This window comes from Tinamus guttatus, unplaced genomic scaffold, assembly GCF_059628265.1.
Source record: "Tinamus guttatus ecotype Peru unplaced genomic scaffold, ASM5962826v1 Tinamus_guttatus_pri_ptg000035l, whole genome shotgun sequence".
In the NCBI taxonomy this organism is placed as follows: Eukaryota; Metazoa; Chordata; class Aves; order Tinamiformes; family Tinamidae; genus Tinamus; species Tinamus guttatus.
This window is the reverse complement of record NW_028288569.1, coordinates 10,490,071-10,507,172: the sequence shown is the minus strand read 5'-3', so window position 1 is coordinate 10,507,172 and position 17,102 is coordinate 10,490,071. Positions and strand designations below refer to the sequence as shown.

General features: G+C 40.1%; 1 protein-coding gene across 1 annotated transcript in view; it reads left to right on the top strand.

Annotated features, from left to right (window-relative positions):
• ZBTB20 (zinc finger and BTB domain containing 20) overlaps positions 1 to 17,102 on the top strand; it is a 387,189-nt gene that overhangs the window by 96,419 nt on the left and 273,668 nt on the right. Inside the window, exon 5 of the mRNA XM_088534147.1 lies at positions 16,966 to 17,040. The gene's annotated coding sequence lies outside the window, so the exon portion shown is untranslated. The remainder of the gene's footprint in view (positions 1 to 16,965; positions 17,041 to 17,102) is intronic.

Below are 17,102 nucleotides of genomic sequence, written 5' to 3'. Positions count from 1 at the left end.
AAAATGGACCAACGTGATCCAAGTCTGCAGCATACTCTGATTTTTAAGGGGCAAAGAGTACTTTGTCTCTTCCTCAGTAGTTACGATGAAAAACCTTTGGTTTTTCTCCTCTTCTCCCGCCCTTCCTCTCTCTCTCAGCTCTGATGTGATACATGGGCACACTGTAAGGCCTCTCCTGGTTTTGGGGGAAAGTAAGGACTGGAAGTCGTTCTTGAGGAATGACTGATGGGAATACAGATGGTTTGTTAATGGTGTTTTTGTTTGATAGATAGACTTTTTGTTTGCTTGTTTTGTTTGTTTGTTTGTTTTCTTTTTTTTCCCTGCATGTTGTATGTTTGCATGCACCAGCCCTGGTTTTTAATGATCAGTTACCAGGGTAAGGTGCGAACTGGGTCTCTAGAACCACTGTGTTTCTTGGCATCTCCTCTTACATCATCGCACTGGCATCAACAACAGCAACTCCTGTCATTGCATGCAGTGATGCCAGTTAATGTTCATTGAGGCAGTGGATTTGTGATACTGGTTCTTGGCCTGAAATGAGTTGAGATTCATTTAAAAAAAAAAAAAACCCTCAAATCACAAAGCCACTATGGGAGTTTTATAGCTTCTGTGACTATCTCACTTGGGCGAGATTTGAATCAGCAATCAGGAGGGGAATGGTTTTGTTCTTATCCACTGCCAATTTCCTGAGCAAGCGGAGTCTGAGTGTGTATGTGTTATAAAACTTTATTTTCCAACTGGATGAATCTCTCCTTTAAAAACAGGTTAAAAACAAAAAAACAAAGCATAAAGGAAATCTACCATCCAAAAAATACAGAACAGTGCTGAGGACTTTAAAATGTATGTAAACATCAGTTCCTGCGAAGTTAGTCATTACTAAGAGTTAACAACACGGGGGATTGATTGAGAGAATGATTGTTGCTGTAGAATGATGATTTAATAAGAGAAAATCTGATAGATTTGACATGCTACATAAAATGTGCAGAACAGTTATTCTTTTTCAACTGCAACTTTCATTTGTACCTCTTCCAGCCGTGTTTGCTCTGTGCCTTGCCACAATCCCCTTTTCCTTGTTATTCTCTTTCATTGCTATAAATCATTAGTATTCACCACTGACAAACATGTGAATCTATTTTCCTTCCCATCCTTGCCACTCTTCACGCCTTTGTATCCATTTTCCAACATTTACCTGTCACCGGTTGTGTTTGGTAGGATCCAGCAAAATGTCCTGCTTCCTGTCTTGAAAAGATGGCTCCTGAGAACTCAGTTTCATTTCCTCTTTGCTGGTGCTTTCTCCATCTGCACCCGCTCCTCACTGCTCTGGCTGGTTGTTATTTATCTGTTACGTAGTCCCAACAAAATGCTTAGTGCTTTATAAGCCAGAAAATTAAAGCAGTCTCAGCTCAAGGACCTTGTTGTGCAGAGCAAATAGCTGAAAAAGCCCTTCCACTGCTTCCATCTTTATTGATGAGCACTACTCCGTCCTTTTGTTTTCCGGTAATAATTTAAGAGAGCATTTTTTAAAAAAATGTGAAATGCCCAATGCCTTTGTAAAGTTCCAGTTGCAAGTTCGGACAGTGTGTTTAGTCTTCTCTAAAACCTAATGGATCGAGCAGGCTGTGCCCAAGGAATAGGAATCGCCTTGACCTAAGCTGCAGCCATGCCCTTCTGCTGCAGATAGTGTGTGCCGATGGCGGTGGTGGGTCTGAAATGGGTCTTGTGCTTCCCTTGGGAAAAGGTAGGACTAGCCTTGGTGCTTGTACACTGTGAATAACAATAATAAAAAAAAATCCTAGGGTCTGATTACAATAAATGAATTCCATAATACCCTTAGCACTATATCTGTTGTTGTGCCAAAGAGCATAACATAAAATGACTGAGAACAACAGCAATTCAAAACAACAGCGCACAATAGTGTAATCGGACGCTAAGCACATAAAAATAATGTGTTTTCTTTTTCAAAGAAGTCAAAATGGGACCAGGGACTGGCATGAGGGACAGTGTCATAAAACTCCAATCAGAGCTCTGAGCCTAGCAGAAAGATAGAGAGAAGGGGGTGGGGGGCAAGTTACTTATGAATCAGTACAACTGTGCTTTGTTCTGCATGAGTGTTTTAATAGAGCAAGTGTAATATAAGGATCAGGTGGGCTCGTGGGAATGGAACAAAAGGTTTTGTAAAATTAAAGCAAAATAATTATAGCTCTAGGTGTAGAGTGAGCACACGCCAGCAGTTGATAGCAGGAACCTGCTCAGAATGGAGAAGGGAGGAGGGGGGAAGATACAGTTGAAAGGTTTTTTTTCTTTCTTTCTTTTTTTTCTTTTAATATATATGTGTATACACAAATGCACACATATATATAAATATAATATGTATTTAAAGAAAAGCTGTTAATTGGTGACTGTTGTAAGCAACTTCAAAAGTAATATACCCATACACAAAAAAAGCATTAAAATGAGAATTTAAGGAATAGTCTCAAATGAATTAATTAACAACAAAAAAAAAAACAGCAGAACATTGTCTTTCTAGTGGGGAGAAAAAAAAAAAAAAGAAAGACTGATGTCTAAAACAGAGAGGATCCTGTGAGATGGGATTCTAACCTGTGCTTGCTGAAAAACCCCAGCAAGGAATATATACTGAATGCTGCTAACAAAACAGGTTCAAAGTTCCAGAACTGGACGTGTGCCACAAGAAAGCTTTCAGCAACACGTTATGTTGCAAAATGCCCTGTGTATGGGGCAAAGTGTTCTGCTGTGCTCTGTTGCAGTAGAGCTATACACCCTATTTCCAGGAGGATGAGAACTGCTGGACTCCTTATATCTAGTTGCTTGCTTTTCCCTTCATTTAGTTTCCATATATAGATGTATGTAGCTACACAAGGATGTTTGCTTTCTGAGCTGCTGATTGCCCTTCATAGATGTAATTAACGAGGAAAAATCCAGGATCCTGGAATTGGGAAGGATTGGCAGTGCTCAAGTGTATGTCTTTCTGTTTCTGTGCATCTTCTGTTAGGACCAAGATGTTTAGGATCTGTCTTTATGGGCAATGACTTTGCCCCTAATAAATAAGGTATTTTTTTTTATAAATACATATACATATATATCTATATGTATAAAACAGAGAGAGAGATAATGAGAGAGAATTAATTTAAGCAGTAGCCCCGTAAGCTCCCCATGGTACCAGAATGGGCTGTTTCCTGCTGGGATACTGCTGCATTGAATGTCCCCAGGAACCTAGGTACGTACTGTGATAAAATGGCAAAAGCAATGCTGGAAGGGAAAGGGAGAACGTACCCGAAGAGAAGAACTCTTGTTTGTTTACAGAGTTTGTTACAGAACTAGAATTCTTTCGTCCTGTGGCGGAGACTTTCTGATGGGTGAAATAATTCAGAAGTAACTCAGAGAGGCCAGGAGCAGGCTGGAGAAGGAAGCTCCAGTGGCATCCACAAGCCATAGGGGCAGACGCAGCTGCCATGCGTGGCCCCTTCCTAGGGCGGTTGGGGGGCAATTCACCCACCTCCCCTCACATCTCCCCTCACCCTGGAGTCACACCTCCCTTATTCACAGCTTGCTCAAAATAACTGTTCACAGACGATATGTATTTTTGTGCTTGTACCGTAATCGGACGCTGCTCTCGCTTGAAGCAGAGCACTTCTATTAGGTGGTGGTTTCTGTTAGAATGTGGAGGCTGAGCTCAGACTGCCGTTTTATGAGCTCCGTTTGGTGCTTTTTACTTCCGTCTTGTTTCTCTCTCTGCAGGGGATGTGAAACTAGATTTGTCCTGTCTCCACAGCAGGGTTTTGGTTTATTTTGTTTTTTCCATAGCGTTTCATTCGGTGGCGCAAATCCAGGGGGGAGCGTGTTGCAGAGATGGATTTGAATGTCGGGCAGAAGGAGTTGTGTTTAATAAACTCTTTGTTGTAAATTGTAGAAACTCGAGAGCAGGAGGCCCATTTTTAACACAAACATTCCATGGTTAAATTATCAGCCCAAGTATTTGCCCATGAACATCAGGAAAATGAAAAGAAGTTACTTTGCTAGAAGGGTTGCTTATGGGTTACACACCTCAACTGGAACCCTTAGCTATGGGTTCTCCTCTCCAAGTCCTACCACCTTCCACCTTTTCATACCTCTGAGAAATAAATCGATGGTCCTGTAATTTACCCTGGAACTGAGCTCCTATATATCCCGGATTTGTAGCGATTTGAAAGAGGGGGTTGGAATAGCCAAAAATCCTCCACTGCCCCCCAGGATGTTCACTGCTGCATCCCTGTGTGGGTCACCTCAAGAAGGGGCTGCCTAACGAAAGCAGAGCACTAGTTCAAAAAATCTACAGGTTTCCAGACAGGAGTCAAAAAAAAAAAAAAAGACGTTTTGCAAATGTGCTATAGTATTTAAGGTGAGAGCCTAACGTGCAGTCACTTGGCCATAAAGCTCCATTACGTACAATTGCTGCTCCTTATCTCCTGCTCTCCAGCCTTTGGAAAGTCCTGTTGGTCTCATGGCAGGCGCTGGGTATCTGCATGGATCTCATTTCCAGGTGACGGGCCCACACGAGCCTGTCATGAAGTGACAGGTCAGTAACAGGCCAGGCGTTTGACAAGGTAGAGCCGCCCACTGTAAAGGGTCAGCGATAGCGAGGCAAAACCCACGTTTCCCGACGTGCCCCCGGAGCTGCCGTGTTGCTGCTCAGACGCTGCCATCCCCACCGTGTCAGCCCCCCGCGTGCTCCGAGTCCTTGCAACATTAGGGAAGTCAGGGCATTCGAGTCACAGATTTTTGGCTTCTTTTAAAATCAGCTCATTCTCTTTCTCCCTATTGCAGTAAGTCCGACATGCATACATGCACACGCATGCATATAGAGAAGAGATTCATTGAAGTTTTTCCAAAACACTGAATTTAAAAAAAAAAAAAGGGAACAAAATGTATGAGCTTTTCTCCTTTTGTCCTTCCATTTTTTAGCAGTAAGCTACTTCAAAAGTAGCTTGTCTTCCAGCTCTATTTTCTCCTGTTGATGTTTTGCTGGGAGTAATGCCTAAAGTATTCAGACAGAAACAGTTGTGTGTTATATACTCAAAAAAAAAATAAAAAAAAAAAGTGGGATTGCCATTTTTGCTCAGGACTGATGCAACACTGCTCTCATTTCCCCTCCTTTCTGTCCATCTCTTTTGGAATTAAACCAGCCGTAACATATAGACATCAGTAAAGATCGCTGTCCCTCTCCTCTTTAAACTGATTCTTTTTCTCCTTGTCTGTAGGAGAATGAGTCTGGCCTGGCTATAGAATTTGGACCCTGATTTTCTCACAAGGCAGAAGAAGTTTTTTAGATAACACTAGGGACAAATTCTGGTCTCACTGAAGTTGTTGGCAGTTTTCCAGATGATTTGTTGTGAGATTTGGCCTTGGGAAAAAGGATCAGTCACACTCATCTCCTATTTATTCTGAACTAGAATGACCCATATCACTACCCAGTGATGGCTGCCTAGGATACTAGCAGTGAATTTCTGGAAAATGATCAAAAGTTCAAATATATGCAAGAATGCATGCAACCCACTGTCTAAGTGACCAGAGAGAATGCAGTTGGCCACAGCAAAATACGTGATTAAATAGAACCAAGTAAAACTGGAAACTTGTTAGGAAAGATAATCTATATATCCATTTTCTTATTTGCCTGCAAAATACTGTGTTAGGATGACACCTGGAACAGTGGCCTCAAACCCAAATTTATGCACATATCTTTCTATATTCTCTTAATGTTTTTGTTTGTTTGTTTTTTTGTTTTTTTTTTTTTATTTCAGAGCTCTGTAAGTGATGCAAAACAAAGAAGGTTCTTTTCCAAGTTCCCTTCAGTGAACAACTTGGCATTTAGTTTTAGCTTAGGACTTCATGTCCTCAGAGAATAGATTTTGCCCCTTTGATCTCTACATCTAATGAATAGATATAAAAATCAATGTTTCACAGTAGTTACATGAGATCAGTGGGACCCAGAGAAGACCCAGGGAGTTAAGGAATAAGGGCCTAGCAGCCTCGATCCATTCTCAGCATTGCTGCTGACTATTCCATACAGAAGAAAACTGTTAGTGAGCCCCAGTAATCCCTGTTTGTGAAAGAAATGTAAGAATGCTTATCTGCCTTTGCAACACGTGCTAGGGAAGGAAAAATAATGCTGAAGAAAGAATTACACTCTCTAACATAAACCTCTAACCATCTTTAATATTTCTGTGCTTGCACAGTCTGCACAGTAAATGCAGAGGAACGTAACTGTATATGTCTACATCTCATGTAGAGCTCCTACCTATGGGAAAGGAGTTAATGCAATACGGTAGTTAGATCCAAAGGTTCTCCTGTATTTTGAGGGGGAAGAAGTAGAATGGAGAGGAAGAAGGTCAAAGAAAATATAAGATTTTATTACAATAGAGCCGTGTCTGAGTTTGAAAGCATTTCACTAACACGTTGCTTTCCAGAGTTTTCCTTTTCAACATTTCTTGTAGGAGTTGAATTTTCCAGTTGGTTTGATTTTGCTGTCAAAAAAGTCAAGCTGATTTTTTTTCTTTCCTCTGCTAAGTGAATAAAATGTTAAGAGTAATTAAGCCAAGGAGAGTTTTCAGTGTGTGTTTTTTTTTTCTCCTTAAATCCTAACCTAATAAATAAACTACTTGCATCTATCTTTATAGGGATATTTTAAAACGGGTCTGCTGAAAGTGTAGTGTAAAACCACCAGTTCTCACTTCAGAGACAAAAGCATTTTGATGACCTTCAAACTTGGTGTGTTAAACTCACATGTAAAAATCATGTTTGTCTTTTTTCTTGTTACCTCAAGGTTACTGCAGGGCCGAGGTTTCCTACAAAGATCAAACAGCAGTTGTTTTTTTTCTGTCTTATACATCCTCACTTATGCCCAGATTATGCCCTCTGTGAAATTAGTAAACAGAAAACTTCCTGGCCTTGAAACTGGAGGGAGGACTCGTTGGTGTTTTTAAGGCTCTGATCAGCAGACCAAGAGAAACTGGTGTTTTCTTTTTTTCTTTTTTTCTTTTTTCTTTTTTTTTTCTTCCTCCTCTCTTCTCTGGCTTGTAGGCTTGGACAAGTTGATACGTTTGTGCCAACTTACCCACATGTCAAATACCCTTCTCCTACTGCTCTGTAATACTGATAATGAGCACCCAACAGTCTTTGGGGGATACTTCTTTCCCAGTGCATGGTCCCAGACAGCTGCCAGGAAATCTCCCTTGCTGCAGGGTAATTGCACAGGGACTCTGTGCTCTGGGCTGAGTACACCTGGTCAGCAAACGTCCATCGTGCCCTCGCTGTTGAATAGGGATGATGATAGGTGAAAGACTTCCAGGTGCTGCTGTTCATGCTTGAGGGATGCCCTGAGCCAGCTTATCCAGCCGGGCAAGTTAGTTTGGAGGTTTTGATCCCTTTTACATGGGCCAAGTGGTTGTTTTCAAGGTATACTGCACCAACTTTCTTGCAATTTGTTATCTGGAAGTGTTCCTGATGCACCTTTTAACTGTTTTGCTGAGGCCTTCTTCACTTGAGCAGACCATATGCGTAAGAAAGTAGGACGGGCAGGGTTCCAGTGGCCTCCAGTTGCTGCATTCTGGAACAGTTATATTTGCCATTCACTGACAGAAAGTAATTCTGATCTGTTTGTTGCATGTGTATTGTATGTTTGTCATCTGATTTTTTTTTTTTTTGAATTTTTTTGTGTGTGTGCATGTGTCATTTTTGAAAGTTTGGTGTGTTTTTAAAGTGGACCTGAAAATAAGCTTGCTGCACAAACAGCAACTGGAAATGTACAGAACTTAAAAATTATTTGAGAAATATCAAAAAGCTATGCATCAGGAAAGTCAGCTTAGCAAATTGACTGGAAAGTTTGTTGAAGTCCCTTCAGACTGATGCTTCAACCAAAATTCCTTGGCAGCAATTCTCCAGCAGATTCCAACAAAGAAGGAAAACAAACCCCAATTTAAAAAAAAAAAAAAAAGCAAGCAAACTCAACCCCTTTATAGCCACCACTGTGTGGAAATGAACAGTTAATGAGGGCAAGCTCCTCACCAGTTCTCTAAATTTCTTTGGCACCCACTAGCAGCCTGGGCAGGCTTTGGCTCCGCACCTGGCCTAAGTCACATCATCTTGTCGCGTTCGGAAATAGTCCTTGTCACATATGTACCAGAACTGGACAGGTAAGGTTTATGTAGAGAAAAGCTCATGTCATGGAGAGAAAAATGAAAAAAGAAAAAGCGAGTCCATTTGCCATATCAGGACTTATTGTTGGTCACTATGTGATTTTGTAGCCTCCTGGCAGTTACTTAGATGTAATCACTGCTCTAAGTGCAGCATTTCCCCATATCCCCCAGTCGACATCTAGACTTTTGGTAGCATTTGCTTCCTGCTTTACTATTTGCAGCTGAATTTCAGACTGAGGACTCGAGATCAATCAGATCCCCATTTTGAAAAGCTCGGTGCTGGAACTAGATTTTAATGCTTGCTAATTGGAAGCAGTGCTCACGTTCATCTCCTCCAGGTCCTTATCCTGAGGTCCTCCTGCTGTGGCCCTGTTTGTCCATGAGGAGCCTGACTGGCTTTAAGAATTAGTCATAAGAGCCGGGGCCTGGCCTGATGTTGCTCTCAGGAATTTTAATGTAAAGTTTTCCATATCAAGCCATTTCTTATTAATAAGATGTTCACTTTCCCTTAAGGCATCGCTGCCTTGGATCAGATTTGGGTCGTCACACCATTTATCCATTCAGTGTTAATAGTATTGGTTTTAGTAGAGGTAGCTTAGGCTGGAGTCAGTGCTGTGAGGATAAACTGTTACTTTCAGTAGGAGTTTACCTGGAGAAAGACATAGCATGTAGCAGCCGAATCAGTCGAATCATTAATATAACCTGCACAACGTGCTTAAACATGGTCTTACTTTGTGAGGTGTTTTTCTGTTTTCTTCACTATTAATGTTTTCTTAGTTTCTTCCTTTGGGTTCTGCTTTCCTCTTTGGTAACAGTTAAAACTATTTGGATGTAGCTGTAGCTGGTGATAATCGTGGTGCTGCTCATTACGCAGAGGGATGCTGAGATGGCATGGAGATGTTGCAACCATGAGCTTTTGTGATACAGAGAAAGCACCCAACATGTTGAGAGGCATTTTTTTTTTTTACTAGGCATCTCCATAGAACATCCATCCAGCTTCTGAAAACAGGGTTTGCATGGTAGGAGAGGCTAACAGGGAGAAAAAAACTCCCCACTGCAACGAGGACAACAAAAATCCAATGTTAAAAAGTTGCAGTAACCACATAGCCGTTTTCTGTCTGCTGAATTTGGAAGGGATGCTTAGCCAAACCCAGGCAGCGCAACCCCGGGCCAGGCTCAGTTGATGGACCACGGCGCCAGGCCCCGCTTGCCGCCCAGGCCGCGCGGGGCAGGGACGGCCGCACGTCCCTGTCAGCCCGCAGGGCACCGAGGGGGGAGATGGCCGCGCATCAGAGTGTCTGAAGTCTGAGAAGTGACAGCGTTTTGCGCTGAAGGCAGCTGCGTGGGGTTACCTGAGGACAGTGTCTGGCTCCACTAGCTGATTGCTTAGAGCATTTAAAAAAAAATCCGGTTAATGGGGGCACCTCCTAAGCAAACCAGATATCCCTTTTACCATGCAGTCCCTGTTGAGAAGAGTATAATTTTACATTAATTACACTGGATAAGTAAGAATTTGTTATGTTCTGACTTGATCCAGTAAATTCCCATTTAACCCAGTTGTCCCTATTAAGTGTGTCAGCTCTTCTTTCAAAACCTCTGCTGTGCAAAGACAAATTAGGATATTAATGTGAAAATGCGCAATTTAAGGCAACAAAAATTGGGAAGCCCTTATCCATTTTTTTTCAGAAAGAATTATTTATTGCAGAATATTACAAAGAATTCTGCTTACAGTTGTTTATAAAAATCAAATTTATTTTTCTCATGCTGTTTATTTTTCACTTCTAAGCTTTAACAGCAAAATTATGCTTGTCAGCTTCTTTTTATTTAATGTAGTTTCATTTTATTTAAAATTGATTTAAAGTTTCATTTTCAGGTTCTCATATAAATATTGAAGAAAATTTGACCTGAAAGTACCTCCTATTCTTCTCTGGCTTCTCTTTAAGTTATAGATAGCCCATACTAGACAATAGTCAGATTTGTTTTGGAATTGTTGTGTTTGCATCAGATTAAGTCAAAGCCTAAGGGAGCACAATTACATTATCTTATATGCAATTAGTATGTAATTCTGCTCAGGCCACATTGCCTCTGTTTTCAAAGACTTCCCCTCACCAATGGGCCTTGGACTGAAAAATCCTCCTTTCTTGTTTTGAAGGCACTTTGATAGCTAGGTCTGTCACCCAGCAGATGTATTTTTGTGTGCCATGTTTTCAGAGCTTTCACAGAATCATCAGTTTTAGGGAAAGAAGCATCAGTACAATCTTGGTTTCTTTTTTTTTTTTTTTTCTAAACCTATTGCAAGGCATTTGTTTCTTCATCCTTATTCCGTAGCACGTCTGTAGAAGGATCTCTTGACTGCAGGTGGTGGTCAGTACCCATCCTGAGTTCACAGATCTTGCTTTGTGGCATTACTTCTTGGCAGCTGGGGTTGGGGAGGAAAGTTGAATCATTTCTAACATGAAATAACAATCAGCATGGGCATATGGCAAAAGATAAATGTGTACAAGAATCGCAAAGATGTCTGGATTGTTTAAGCACATGTTTTTAACTTGTCTGCTTTTTAGCAGCTGATATGTGGGATATACATAAAATAAATGCATTTTATTAGGGATGTTTGATACCTCTGGTGCTGTTCATGCTCAGAACGTGATATTTTAAAATGCATAATCATATGTGAGGAGTTATTGTTGCATTTATCACTCTGTGGTTTGAATTTGTGGAAACTCTGTGGTTTCTACAATATTGCCTCATTGTACAAAGTGTATGCAGCACTTCTAAGTACAGTGGGATGTCCATGATGTGACGTTAATTTCACTATTTTGGCATACAACTTGCTCTTGCCCATGTAAGGAGTAGCCAGACCCAAAGTGATTTTGACAGCTGATCCATTTCTATCATAAGATGGTAATGACTGATCTAAAATGAATCTTTTACTGTATTTTTCAATCCCAGGTGGGTCGTTTTTTCTTCTACTTACTACAAGGGTGTTCTGTTTTGTATTTCAAAGCCTAGATTTTGATTTAGCGATTAATGTGGGTGATTCAAGTTACTTCTGCTGTATTTTATTAATTTTTGCCAAATATAGTAATTCTCTGCCTACTGTTGATTGAGCAGAATAGAACTTGCCTACACAAAATTTCTTAGGAAATACAATTTGCACATCCAGATTTCTAACTACACCCACTCTCCCCATTATTGCAAGGTGATAATCTAGTTGTATGATGCACAGATGCATACCCTCTTTAAAATAGGTTATGTACCTTATGTCCTTGAGAGAAAACTTATATACTTAATTTTTCCAGGTCTGTTCACTGAGTATTTAGGTCTCGTGGTTACTCAGAGTTTTTGTGAAGGCATTTCCATAATTTTAGAAGGTGCTTTTAATAAGTAGTTTGATCTTAAATATCAACTAAGTTATTTTTATAGAGAAGCAGTGTAATTTAAATGTGCATGTAACTATTTTGCCCAGAGAAAATGTTTTCAACCAGGTTCAAATGGAAGCAAGGTGGAAAAAAATGTTTGCTGTGTCTTGCCTGCAAAGGCGCTAATGAGCTCTGCTCTAATACATGAAGGAACATGTGGCCCCCATCTGAATACAAACTGGACACAAAGCAGTAATTCAGCCGAGATGTCCTGAATATTGTAAACCGGGTGAATGTGGTTGAAGGTGTTTATAAACGGTGGCTGAATCCCACAAACTGACTCACTGCCTTCTAATGTCCTGGGCTCAAGGTGCTATTTGTACGAGTTTAGAAAATGACCAGTAGAGGGAATTCTTAATTAATGCTAACGAAATAGCTAACTGAAGGTTGGCAGAGTTGGGAAATGATTAGTGAAGGTGTTGTGTTATGAAGAAAAGATTTCTTGTGCTCATGACGCAGCAAGAGAAGGATTATGGAGAGGGCGAGTTAGGAGCTGAAAAATCACAGGACAAGCAAATTGAATATTTACTGGCAAATAATTGCTCTCTTAAGCTATGGCACTCTTCCTAAATTCTTGGCATTCCTGAGCACTCAAAACATTAAAAAAAATGCCTCTTTACAGAGTAGATGTAAAAAAACCCTCAAAGGCTGATTTTACAGACTTGTGCAGGTAAGAACATGTGCATTACTGCATATTTCTCTTCTGAAGCTTTAGATTGTTCCGTTGCTTATAGGAATGCTGCTTTATTTTTCCTGTTTGCAAGAGAAAACTGGTATTTTGGTTTCACAGCTATATTTGTTCTGAAAGTTGTTGAAGTGTATATACTCTTCTGGATTTAGCATATGCTTTTGTGTCGGCACGGAAATATCCATGTATAAGAAAAGAAGAGTAGCTTTGGGGAGAAAGTGTACGGCACAGTTTTGTTTGGTTTACATGCATGATAGCTTTTTAGATGTAACCCTAACTAAAAAGCTGCACAGTAGCCTAATGTGGGGCAGAAACAGCTGCCCTTATATGCCTGCATTTCAGCATAGTCTAATTTCCTTAGAGGAAAGTTTATCAGCGTCTGCAGGGATGGAGCTTGATGGAGCTTTTTCTGAGTAGCTCTTCGAGATTGCCTTCATCTGTGTTTTTTCTATAACCTGGCTCGACAAGGATATAAGATTTCTGGGATCCCACTCTGCTCCTGTGTGCAAATTGCATACCTGTTTCCCGTTCCTCTAATTTTTGAATTTGGCCACTTTCAAGTTTCAAGGTCTCTACGATACCTAAGTGTCCACGAGTTCTGTGTAAATAGGCAGCTGAGTAAAGGGGAGAAGCTCTTTTAATACCCCACTGACAGAGAGCCGGCTCATGTTTTCACCCCATTGTACACTACCGACCCCCACATGGATAGAAATCCATGAGAAAGAAAGCTCTGTCTGTGAATTGGCTAAATTTCACTGAGAGCTTGCTTTTTTGTTTATTCCACATCTTGTGATGGTAAAAAAGCATGCTATATCTTGGAGACTGGTACGTAATTAGGAAGGCTTTGCCCTAAAGTATGATTCTTATTCCTCTATTAATCATTGAATGATATAAGTAAAGAAGCTGTAGAGAAGACCGGTTCTGCCTGTAGATGTTGCAAAGATCTGCATCAAAATGGATGCAGTGCATTTCTGTATGCATGGTACATCAAGACTTTTGTGTTTAAAAGAACAGCATTAGCATTTTTTGTCAACGGTACAAAATATTCTTCTTTCTTTCTGGCCTTTCTTCATCAAGTGCAGGAAAAGGAGTGGCCAAAACAATACCCCTTTTACAAGTAAATGAAAGCAGCATGTATCCCGGAAGAGTAGAAATGTTCCTTAGACCTTACAGGGATTTTATTTTGGTTGTAACACCCTATCACATAGGGCATCCAAGCTTGCACATTCATTTGGTGAACTTTTATGCTGTTCAGGACTGCTCTGGGAAGCCACAGACTAAGCATCACAGGACATAGTATCAGGTCCTTCGGAAAAGATGTTGCAGTCCCAGTAAAGCTTAATAAGGATTTAACCTTTCCCACAGCAGGAGTTCCTCCTGAAGAGCTATCAAATTGGCTTGTTGGCTTGTGCCCGGGAACATGGCAGTTTTCAGTCCTCGTACTTTATTGTACTATAACTGTGGATTTCTGTTTATTCAGTCATATGTTATTTCTCTAATATATTTCATCATTATTATAATGATTTTTATTGTTGTTATTGTTATAGTAATAATTAGTCCTTTTTAAACTCTTCTAAACTCTTGGCCCTTCTGATGTCTTGGGTACAGAGTACTGCAAGTTAATTATATAGTATGTGAATGAAAAATAATAATCCTTTTATTGATTTTAATGTTCTGCCTTTTAGTTCTAATGGCTGTCCCTGCTTTTCTTGTGAGATCAAATTTATTTTATTTTCTCTGTGCAGTTACATTTATATCACTTCCACTGCATTCGGTCTTCTCTCCTTTCCTCCTTTCTTTTCCTTTCCTCTCATTTCCTCTCCTTTCTTTTCCTTTCTTCTGCTTTCCTTTCCCCTCTCATTTTGAAGAGAATTTCCCTCTTTTTTTTTTTGCATATGGAGAGCTCTTGAGAACTCTAATAAGTCTTTGTATTCTGTGAACCCTTTTTGTTTCTTCTATATCCCCTTTGAGACAGGGTCATCAAGGCTGACTGCAAAATCCGAAGTGGTGGCATAACACCAGATTATGTAACAGAGTTATGGTAGTCACCAAAGTATTTTCTCTGGCCCACCAGGCTGTACTAGGCATGGAACAATGCACAGAATCGCTCTGTTTCTATTCTTGAGCTGCCTCAGTAGATGAAAACAGTGCAAATTATTTTTTCATTTATGGCGGTGGGAGAGGCTGACTATGGAATACTTTGGAAAGGCTTTCAAAGTCAAGGCAGAAACATGTGGAGAAGCATCTTTGTACCTTGCATGCCGTTAACTGGAAGGCTTCCATAAAAGGGCGATGGCTGAAATCAGAAGGAAGTACAGCTTGTTCTGTGGCTTCTAGACCATCTGCAAGTGACTTGCAGGAGAGGAGAGGATGCCAAACAAACGCACAAAAGTGATATAATGGAAGCATGAATCAGTCTCTGGTCTACTCTTACTGGGAAAAACAGGCAAAGTCTGGGACTGTTCCTCGGGTGGCACTCTGATACTTCATTCATTTGAAATATATGAATTTCAGGCACTAATTCAAGACCAGCAGTCACATGAGAAAATATGGAACAGGCTTCTTTTTCAATTTAGATTGTCAGATTTTGTCTTTTTATTTCTGCTGATATATAGGTGCATGTTATAAAAATATGTAATAAGAAGTTTCTGGGTCCACGCAGAGCATATCAAGTTGGTTTTTGCTGAAAGGAAGTGAGTTTTATTCCCATTCCTCTTCAATCACTTCACCATTTTTTTCCCCTTCTTTTAGTTCTTCTTGCCTGTTTCTGCCCTTCACATGGAATTTTCTTCCTTTCTTCCTGAGTAAAAAATCTGACTGGCCCAGTATATCTTACTACAGTGTAAATGATCAGTATTAAGGTGATAAAATGTACTTTACTGCCTTCTCACTTGCCCAGGAAATAACAAATAGGTTTTGAAAAGCAGATGGTTGAATGGAGAGCCCAGAGCTAACAGGTGCAGCTCCCTCTTCTGATGTCATAATGCAAAGAAATCGTTATTTCCCAGAAAAATCAGGAAAAGAAAAGGAAAACAGTGAAAAGAAGAATTTAAGAGTCCTAATGATATATTTTTAAACTGTGTCTATGGCAGATATTGCAGGAGCTGCCTTCATACACTGAAGGCAGCCAGCCATTGCTAAGAGCAAAGCTAGCTTCACGGCTAAGGCAGAGTGCTGAAGGTAGAGGCTTGCGTTGAATTCTGGTGTGGTCATTGACTATAATTTGCACAACTTGTTTTATGTCTGTTTTTATTCCTCTTCTCTCATGCCATCCCCCCAGAAAAAAAGCAGAACACTAGCTAAGAATAACTAATGTGTATTTCTGCAGATCGTAGTGAACCTTGCGTAGGAAAAGACAGGGAAAGAACAGAAGAAAAAGTGTGTTACTATTGAAACTAAATACTAAGGCAGTGCAAAACACATTTCTGAAATGTGTGGAACAAACTGTTTAATACCCGAAGAGATCCTCAAGCAATACAACACATGTCAAGTCCTTGGTGAAGAAGGAAAAATCACACCACTACCATTACATCTTTAATATGGGGCTGTCAAAATTGATTGACGGCATTCCAGCGGTTAAAGACCTACATCTGTACTTCTTCAGTTCTTCACATTTTGATAGTGCTTCTGTGAGCTATTGATAATTTGGGGTACAATTTATTAAGATTTTTGTTCACACTACCATAAATCCCAACTCAGAATGAAAATGGTCAGATAATATAAATGCTTCATTATTAATGAAGTCATTAGGCCCTAATTTTGTGTTTTTAAGCTTGACTTGTCCCACTGAAATCCTTGGCATGTGCTTAATGAATCAGGGCTATAGTGCAGGGCTGAGAGCTCTTCATTGTCATAGGTGCCATGGGACCTGTTAAACACATTTGAGCCGAGGGTAGCAGAGGACTTTGAAGTGGTAGCTCCTGTTTCTAGAGGTGGGAATGGTTATCCTTGCAGAAGCTAAGTAATTTATACAAGACCACTAAATAACTGTCTTAGTAGCTGGAGGTAGCAAACAAGTAAACAGAGACCCTGTCTTCTTGCCTTCTGATCTGAGTACTAGAGTATAATTCAGAGCAAGATAAAGGTAAAGCAACTAAAAGCATAACTAGCCATTTTAGCTGGTAGTGAGAAATGAGGAACAGGCAAATAATGAACATTGTCCTCACTGCCCGCATACTGAGTATCAAAGACTTTAAATTCTAGGTTGCAAGAAAAGTGCTTTAGTGAATTAAATCCTAATAGAAAACAAGCTAATAATAATTGTAGTAACATAATAGAAGGCAGTAAGTGCAGTAATGAGAGGGTATTACAGATCAATAATTTTATGCAAACATTTTTCTAGGACAAAGTCAAGGAGTCTGGTGTACTGTATACATAAATGCTCCATAAAAAGAATTTTCCATTAGTCATCAGATCGGAACAAAGTTTATAGAAGTTGGAAAAGCAAGTCATAAGAACTGTAAAATATTTTGAAAAGTTAAAAAGAAGAATAGAATGGAAAACTTGGTGAACTGTTGAAAGAAGCAGGAAGTAACGGATAGGGAGATTTTTTCTGCTTTTGTTTAAAAGATGGAGTCTTGATGGAAAGTTAAGGTGGGGGAGCACTATCAGCAACTGTGAATATATGATACTGCTAGAGAAAAGATTGCGCTCCTGTTCCTATTTTCAGACAAATTGGCTTGGTGGTCCTGGTCCATCGGTTCCACACAATTATCAAGTGAAGTGTGGGAGATCTCCCTGGGCTGTAAGCGGTAATGAGGCTTTAGCATTTCTTTGCACATTGCTGCCAGAAAGCGACCTCTCCAA